We start from the raw sequence: 8,399 nt of genomic DNA, 5'->3' as shown, positions 1-8,399 counted from the left end.
CTGTGACAAAGTGAGCACCGCAGACTCTGGCGTATTCCAGCTTAACACCGTCCAAATCGGACCTGGATATCTGTGTCAGCCATAGGTGACGGCGTTGTTCAGACAGCTGTTTTTTTTTTTCACACTGATTCACTATTACGGCTGGTAGGCGATAGAAAGCGTTGATCTCCACCTCCACGGGCCGTGCAACCAACCATTAAACACGTTTTCCCCATTGTTCACTTCCAATACTGCCTAAGGCGTCATACAATGCAGGTCAACGGTGCGAAACGACTGCCACCCAATATGGCGGACGCGCTGAGTAGTCACGTGAGCGTGACGTCAGCTGAAAACCCCCTATTTTTATGTCTTAGAACGATGGGACTTGACAATGAATTAATCCAATCACTATGTGCACCTGGCTTTATTCAGAATAGATCCACTCTGACATGCACAATTATCAGTTTTCCCTTAAAAAAACACAAAAGAAGATTTTTCCCTAAACAAAACCATAGAAGAAGAACCACTTCCATCTTTGCTGAACAACAACAATAGCAAACAAAGCAGTATATTACGACTTTGTCTTCTGAGCGCCCTGGATAGGCTTGCACCAGGTTCTAATTACGATGAAATCGTTACTGAATAATTAATTTTGAGCTCTTTTAATGTTTCAAATAGAAAGGTTGTAGTGGGAGCAGAGACAGTTTTGCTCCCCAAAATATTTCCGCCACTCAAAGCAGAAATACATCACGCTGACAGCGAACGCAACATGCACAAACAGGCCAGCTCGCCACATTCAGAAAAAAGTTGATCCTGACAAGCATTTACATGCATCGCCATAAACCACCTGACTCATTTGGATTACAATTTCGTTCCAGTTAATTACAATCTGATCGCAATAATCCGGCCAGCATGTTTACATCGTCGTTTATTCCGATATTGTAAACTATCGTGGCTTTTCATTTTTAGGGTATTCGGTGTTAACCTGACTCTCGCCAGATGTATGTCGCTCCGCCTAGCTTCACTCACATACATCTGGGACATCTCCCATAGAAAGTGATTTTTCCAACCAATTTTATTGTCTAGCCAATCAGGACACAGGGCTGGAGTTTCATAGATGTGACGTAGTGGAGAAGCGACCGTGACGTGTTTTGATTCAGATAGCAATGGCGGCTCGCATCGAGGAAGCAAGCGTTAACATTGATGCTGCTATTTCTTTTGTGTTGTCCAATCTACCTAATATTGTTTCATTAAAAGAACATCAGAGAACGGCTCTGAAGGCTTTTGTTGGTGGAAACCATGTTTTCGCCCTTCTCCCGACCGGATTTGGCAAGTTTTGTTTTCCTGGGCACGCCCCGGAGCGGTTAGCGAACCATATTAGGAGGCCTTTAGTCCTCAACGCGGTCGGCCAGGGATCGACTCCGACCCGCGGCGCTTTGCCGCCTGTCTTCCCCCCTCTTCCTGTCAGCTCACTGTCAATAAAACGCATGCCACTAGAGCCGCAAACACATTTTTTTTTTCCTGCGTCGTTCTCATCAGCGTCACGGGTTGCTTCAGTGTAAGTGGTTGAAATAGCACGTCGATAAAGATGACAGACAAGTGGCTTATCCAATCATATGCAAGGATTTTTGATAAGGCCCAGCCTTCAAAAAAGGCAATTCTTATGGATCTGTCCCAGATGTATGTGAGTGACTAGGCGGAGTGAAATACATATGGCTAGAGTTAGGTTAATTTGGTGTGGGAATAGACAGATTTAGCAGTGAGAGGACAGAGGTGTCAGAGTTGTTGCAGAAAGAACCAGTTCATCCATCTGCATGGATACATTTCTGACCAATAAAATGTATTAAACCACTTTCAAATCTGTTAAGATTCCATTCCAAATTCCTTCAAACTAAAGGATGAACATCATTTTTAAACACTATGAATGTAACAAATCAGTTTTATGCGCAGGTTTTCATGGAATAGCATTCCAATTAACCTGTCAGATAACCATATTAATTGATATTAGACATAATTGGGGGGGTGCACCGGTCCTGGAGGTACTGCAATACCAGGTCGATGCGTGGAGTGGACGGAGCAAGCCCCTATTCCATCTCCCTGTTCCAAAAATCAATTTAATATATGGTCCCCGGGTAGGGGACGTATCAGATATTAAACTGATAAGAACAGATACTACACTTGATCTTAGCCAAAAGGCCGAGAAGCGATACCAGAAAAACGCTGGAGGAGACCAACTCATTCTCACAGACTACGCTTTCACTCCTGGTTCGGAAATCTTTAACATTTACAAACCCAGTGACAACAGATAATGGCAATCAAACGCTACTTGTTTGTTCTGTTGCGTTAAATAACGATAAATGATCCAAATTTAACTACAAACGTGAATGAAAAACGAGCCGAGTTGTTTATTTCTGGTCACGTGGTACGCTCTCCTCCAATAGGACGCGTAAAGGCTGAAACAACGTTTAAAAGGGTACTTCCCATACAGAAACGTTTAAATGTGAACGTAACTATTATATATGTGTGTAAAATTAAATATGTTTGCATTTGATCAGTTTGAATAAAGCTGTGCGGCTGAAATTGATGAAACCTTTGACGGTATTGATTCTGCACAGAAAGTCTGCAGCGGTCTCTAGTGGCGACTCGGTGTTACTGCAGTTATTGTATGTTCTGCAACAGAGTGATAAGACAGAACAGCGCTGTTCTGCACAAACTAAACGTTAGATTTGGGGAGTTCATTTTCGAGACACAGTTCCTGAGTTATTAAGTTTATTTTAATAGTTCACAAAATAAAGACTTTAGGGTAAATATTTAAAAATACTTTAAAAGTTGTCCTGATGATGTAACTGAGGCCTGCACAGCACACCGCGACCACCACCCCGACATTCCGACATCATAAATCAGAAAATTTTAACTTTGCATTCTGCACATTCCACATTTCAAGTAAATTAGTTAAAAAAAAACAAAAAAACAATAAACCACAAAAAACAGGAGAACATGAAACCGTCGAAAAACAAAGTGTACAAATTAAGAAACATTTGTTAAAAATGTTAACCAATCGTGCGTTACGGCAAAATAAACTTAATAAAATAAACATAAATTACTTTGATTCTACAATTCTCTCTTGCAGGGGACACGGTGTCATGCCACAGAGAATAACATATGTTTCTCCAAGCTAACAATCCCGAGTCAAGCCACATGAAAACAAACTTGTGCATGCACACATACATGCCTGCAACAGGCAAGGGGGCAGGGAAGACAAGAAAGATTATGTATGTTATATATGTGTGTGTATCAAAATATCTTTTGCTTGTTTAGTTGATTTGTTTCTATTTGTTTTTTTATATATATTCTTAATGTAGGCCATACAGATTCAAATCTCTATGTTGGCATTTCTTGTCCTTAATTTAATATTACTGGTTTTCCACTAAACATCAACAAGACCTATTTGTTTTATGTTGGTGGCATTTAAGTTGATATTTCATTAATATAAAAATTGTTTTTCCTCAAATCAATCACATACCTCTGAAAAGATAGCAGCTTCTCTCCAAAGTCTCTGGGCGGGTGCTGGGAAGGGTGACGGGTATGTTTACCTCTTTGGCAACATCCAACGCTTTCAGATGGATAATTGCTCTGGTAATAGCCAGAGCAATAGTTGAGTTAATAGCCAATAGATGAGTTTCTCAATAACAAACTCTCCGCTCAATTTCTTGGAAGCGGCCGGTTTGAGGACCGTGAAGAGCTTTTCTTTTACTGTTCGTATTTTTTAGAAGATCTTTTTGGACTTGCCATCTCCTCACATTACTTTCAATAGCTCCATATTTGTTGGCAGTCTGACAGTTTTTTGACACCTCTCCCAAATTAACCACCATTAATCTTAAAATTAGCATCATAACTCTGCCTCAGCTTTAACTTGCCCCACTTTTTACCTTCTTTGCTCAGGACAATCACCACGTCACTATTTTCATTTTCCCTCTCCTTGCTGTGATTAAAAGAAGACCCCTGCCAACGAAATGTCACCGGCTTTACAAAACGTTGGCGCCCCCTGCTGTTGCGGTTCTGTATCAGCATGTGTTAACGGTTAAACACTGATTATAAAGCGACCTGACTTTTTCACATTGCTTATAATAATAATTAAAAAAACACGCCCTATATTCAGGTCAATATTCGGAGCCCCTAAAAGGACATGGAGGAAAAAAAAACTTTTGCGAGATCTCGCAAAACGTTTTACACTATAGTCTACACTATAAACTGTTCATTGACAGTTTATAGTGTAGACTACGCGTTAAGAAGGATGATGTGCGGTTGTGATTCTCAACCGCTACAAGCACGGATGCGCACGACATGCACCCTCCCCAGCAGCAGCAGCCTCCGCTCCGTTGTTGATAGACGCGCTTTGTTGACAATGTACTATATACAACAAGACAACACTTTACATTCTGTTCCCATTTGGCCCAGCAACAAAGTGGATATATAAATAAGCAAAAAAGCGGCTATTACCATACAAAACCAAAACATTCACATTCTGTTCCCCTTTGACTCGACCAGTAAGGGTTCTACCCGAATTACCTTAGTATAATTTGCACATGTCCCGATACGTTTCTGGTACTTTCTGCAAGAACTCAATTTCTTCATTGTTTTTACAAAGAATATCCTTCAAAATATAATCTTTAACCAAATAAAGCAAACTTTGAATTACTGTACTTTCAGGCACTTCACATTTCTTAAAAACCATGATATTTCTTGCTTTCCAAAGCAAATCTTTTACACAATTATCCACCAATACACTTAATTTGTTTACTAGTTTCCCTTAAACAGTCCGTATGCAATCTTTTCATTTTAGGTCACAGGTATACAATTCATTTCTTATCTGATTTGGTGTTAAATACTGATAAGGCTATTATAGTGGGTGATTTTAACATCCATGTTGACACAGAATGCGATAACCTTAGTGTAGCCTTTAAAACTATCCTAGATTCAATTGGTTTTGCTCAAAATGTGCATAAACCGACGCACTCTTGGCTCCATACTTTAGACCTTGTGCTGACATATGACATTGATTGTGAAGAATTAACAGTATTTCCTCACAACCCTGTCCTATCTGATCATTTTTTAATAACATTTGAGTTTAATCTAACTGAGTTCTCCACCCCCAAAAGAGGGTTCCATTATAGTAGATCTTTATTGGATAATGCTGTATCAAAACTTAAAGAGTCTGTCCCCTTTTTAATATCCTCCGTATTGCAGAAATGCCCTGTAGATGGCAGCAATGTTGTTTCTTCCAATTCACAAATAGATGTCTTTGTAAACGGTATGACTTCGTCATTGCGTTCTGCATTAGACAATGTAGCTCCCTTTAAAAAGAAGGTGATTATTCACAGGAAGCTGGCTCCTTGGTTTAATTCAGAGCTGCGTTCCTTGAAGCACAATGTTAGGAAATTGGAGAGAAAATGGCGCTCTACACACCAAGAGGAATCCTACTTAATCTGGAAGAACAGTCTATTGTTGTATAACAAGACCCTTCGCAGAGTTAGAGCAGCATATTTTTCATCATTAATTGAGGAGAATAAGAATAATCCTAGATTTCTCTTCAGTACAGTTGCCAAACTTACCCAGAGCCACAGCTCTGTTGATCCATCCATTCCCTTAGCTCTTAGCAGTAATGATTTTATGGGATTCTTCATAAATAAAATTGATTCCATTAAAAATAAAATAATTGGCATCCTCCCAAACATGATTACCTCATCCTCAGTAAGTGAGGCAGCATTGGAGGAATCCTTAGAACCTGCGCAGTGTCTGAACTGTTTAAAAGCAGTAGAGCTTTCTGAGCTATCTAAAATTTTAGCTTCATCTAAACCTTCTACCTGTATGTTAGACCCAATCCCAACCAAGTTGTTTAAGGAGGTATTCCCTTTGATCAGTGGTCCTATTTTAGACATGATTAATCTATCCTTGGTAAATGGATATGTACCACAGGCTTTTAAAGTAGCTGTTATTAAACCTTTACTTAAGAAACCATCTCTTGATCAAGATGAGTTAGTAAATTACAGACCTATATCTAATCTTCTTTTCTTATCTAAAATTCTTGAGAAAGTAGTTGCTAATCAACTATGTGAACATTTACAAAGTAATGACCTACTTGAGGAGTTTCAGTCAGGCTTCAGAGCTCATCATAGCACTGAAACAGCTCTGGTGAAGGTCACCAATGATATTCTCATGGCCTCAGATAATGGACTTGTGTCTATACTTGTCCTGTTAGATATCAGTGCTGCATTTGATACAGTTGATCACAATATTCTCCTACAAAGACTTGAGGATACTGTAGGGATTAAGGGAAAAGCATTAGGCTGGTTTAAATCTTATCTGTCGGACAGATTCCAGTTTGTTCATGTTAATAATAAATCTTCCTCAAACTCTAGGGTCACTTGTGGAGTACCACAGGGTTCAGTCCTTGGACCAATTCTATTTACTATATATATGCTTCCGATTGGCAAAATTATCAGACAGCATGGGATTAATTTCCACTGTTATGCTGATGACACTCAGCTATATTTATCCATAAATCCTGATGAATCCAATCAGTTACTTCGACTGCAGTCATGTCTTGATGACATCAAAAGCTGGATGACTTTAAATTTCCTGCATTTAAATTCTGACAAGACAGAAGTTGTAATCTTTGGGCCAGAGTCTTCAAAAAATAAAGTTCTTAATCAATCCCTTAATCTGGATGGCATTAACTTGGCCTCTGGTAATAAAGTTAAAAATCTTGGTGTTGTTTTCGACCAAGAAATGTCATTTAAATCCCATATTAAACAGGTTTCCAGAGTTTCCTTTTTTCACCTCCGGAATATCGCCAAAATTAGAAACATTCTGTCCAGGAGAGATGCTGAAAAACTAGTCCATGCATTTGTTACTTCAAGGCTGGACTATTGTAATTCTTTACTATCAGGAAGTCCACAAAATGCAGTTCGAAGTCTTCAGCTGATTCAAAATGCTGCGGCAAGAGTTCTGATGAAAATCAACAAGAGGGATCATATGTCTCCAATTTTAGCTTCCCTTCATTGGCTTCCTGTTAAATCAAGAATAGAATTTAAAATTCTCCTTCTAACGTATAAAGCCCTTAATAATCAAGCTCCATCATTTATCAGAGCTCTAATTACCCCGTATGTTCCTAACAGAGCACTTCGCTCTCAGACTGCAGGTCTGCTGGTGGTTCCTAGAGTCTCTAAAAGTAGAATGGGAGGCAGATCCTTTAGCTATCAGGCTCCTCTCCTGTGGAACCAACTCCCAGTTTTGGTCCGTGAGGCAGACACCCTATCTATTTTTAAGACTAATGTTAAAACTTTCCTTTTTGACAAAGCTTATAATTAGAGTGGCTCATACCCTGAGCTATCTCTATAGTTGTGCTGTGATAGGCCTAGGCTGCTGGAGGACACCAGGGTCTAATTTTCTCACTCTACTGATTTCTACTGTTCTTCAGTCTACTGTTCTCCAGTTTTGCATTGTATTACATTGAAATGACTGTCATCATTTCAGCTTTTAACTTTTGCTCTCTCTCTTTTTCTTCATAGTAGGTACACCTGGTCTGGCGTTCTGTTAACTGTGACATCATCCAGAGAAGACGGCTCACCCGCTACTTCCATCTAATGTAGAACAGATTACTAGATCAATGTGTGCTTCTGTGCTTTTTTGTCTCTCTTGTTGTGTCTCTGCTCTGTCTTCTGTAACCCCAGTCGGTCGAGGCAGATGACCGTTCATACTGAGCCCGGTTCTGCCGGAGGTTTTTCCTTCCCGTTAATGGGTGGTTTTTCTTCCCACTGTCGCTTCATGCTTGCTCAGTATGAGGGATTGCAGCAAAGCCATGTACAATGCAGATGACTCTTCCTGTGGCTCTACGCTTCCCCAGGAGTGAATGCTGCTTGTCGGGACTTTGATGCAATCAACTGGTTTCCTTATATAGGACATTTTTGACCAATCTGTATAATCTGACCCAATCTGTATAATATGATTGAACTTGACTTTGTAAAGTGCCTTGATATGACATGTTTCATGATTTGGCGCTATATAAATAAAATTGAATTGAATTGAATTGAATTTAACTACGGTAACACTTGAAACCACAAATTTTTAGCAAATCTGCATTTCCAGATGTTTCACTGTTTCATTATCTCCACATTTTAATCTTGGACATTGAGGACTTCTAGTACAATTCCTTCTTTTGAAAAATGCTCTTGTTGATAAACTTTCCGGCACTATTTGCCATGCAAGGTCTTTATGTGCGTTAGTCAATTATTTACTGTTGACGATTATCCAAGTAAATTTATTGAAGTCTTCAGACAAGGTTTCTACCGGTGTTGTTCTATTCCTAACAGAGAATTTGTTTTCCCTCTATCTTAGTTTGCATTATAGTTTCTAATGTC

The 8,399-nt window shown here is 39.4% G+C and overlaps 1 non-coding gene across 1 annotated transcript; it reads right to left on the bottom strand.

Annotated features, from left to right (window-relative positions):
- Positions 1 to 1,996: 1,996 nt before the first annotated feature.
- On the bottom strand, positions 1,997 to 2,187 carry LOC118566838. The gene has a single exon (XR_004933324.1). It is a non-coding gene; the product is annotated as a U2 spliceosomal RNA (small nuclear RNA).
- Between the last annotated feature and the right edge of the window lie 6,212 nt (positions 2,188 to 8,399).

Source organism: Fundulus heteroclitus, chromosome 18, assembly GCF_011125445.2.
Source record: "Fundulus heteroclitus isolate FHET01 chromosome 18, MU-UCD_Fhet_4.1, whole genome shotgun sequence".
NCBI lineage: Eukaryota > Metazoa > Chordata > Actinopteri > Cyprinodontiformes > Fundulidae > Fundulus > Fundulus heteroclitus.
Note: the sequence above shows the minus strand (reverse complement) of the source record. Positions and strands in the feature narration are given on the sequence as shown.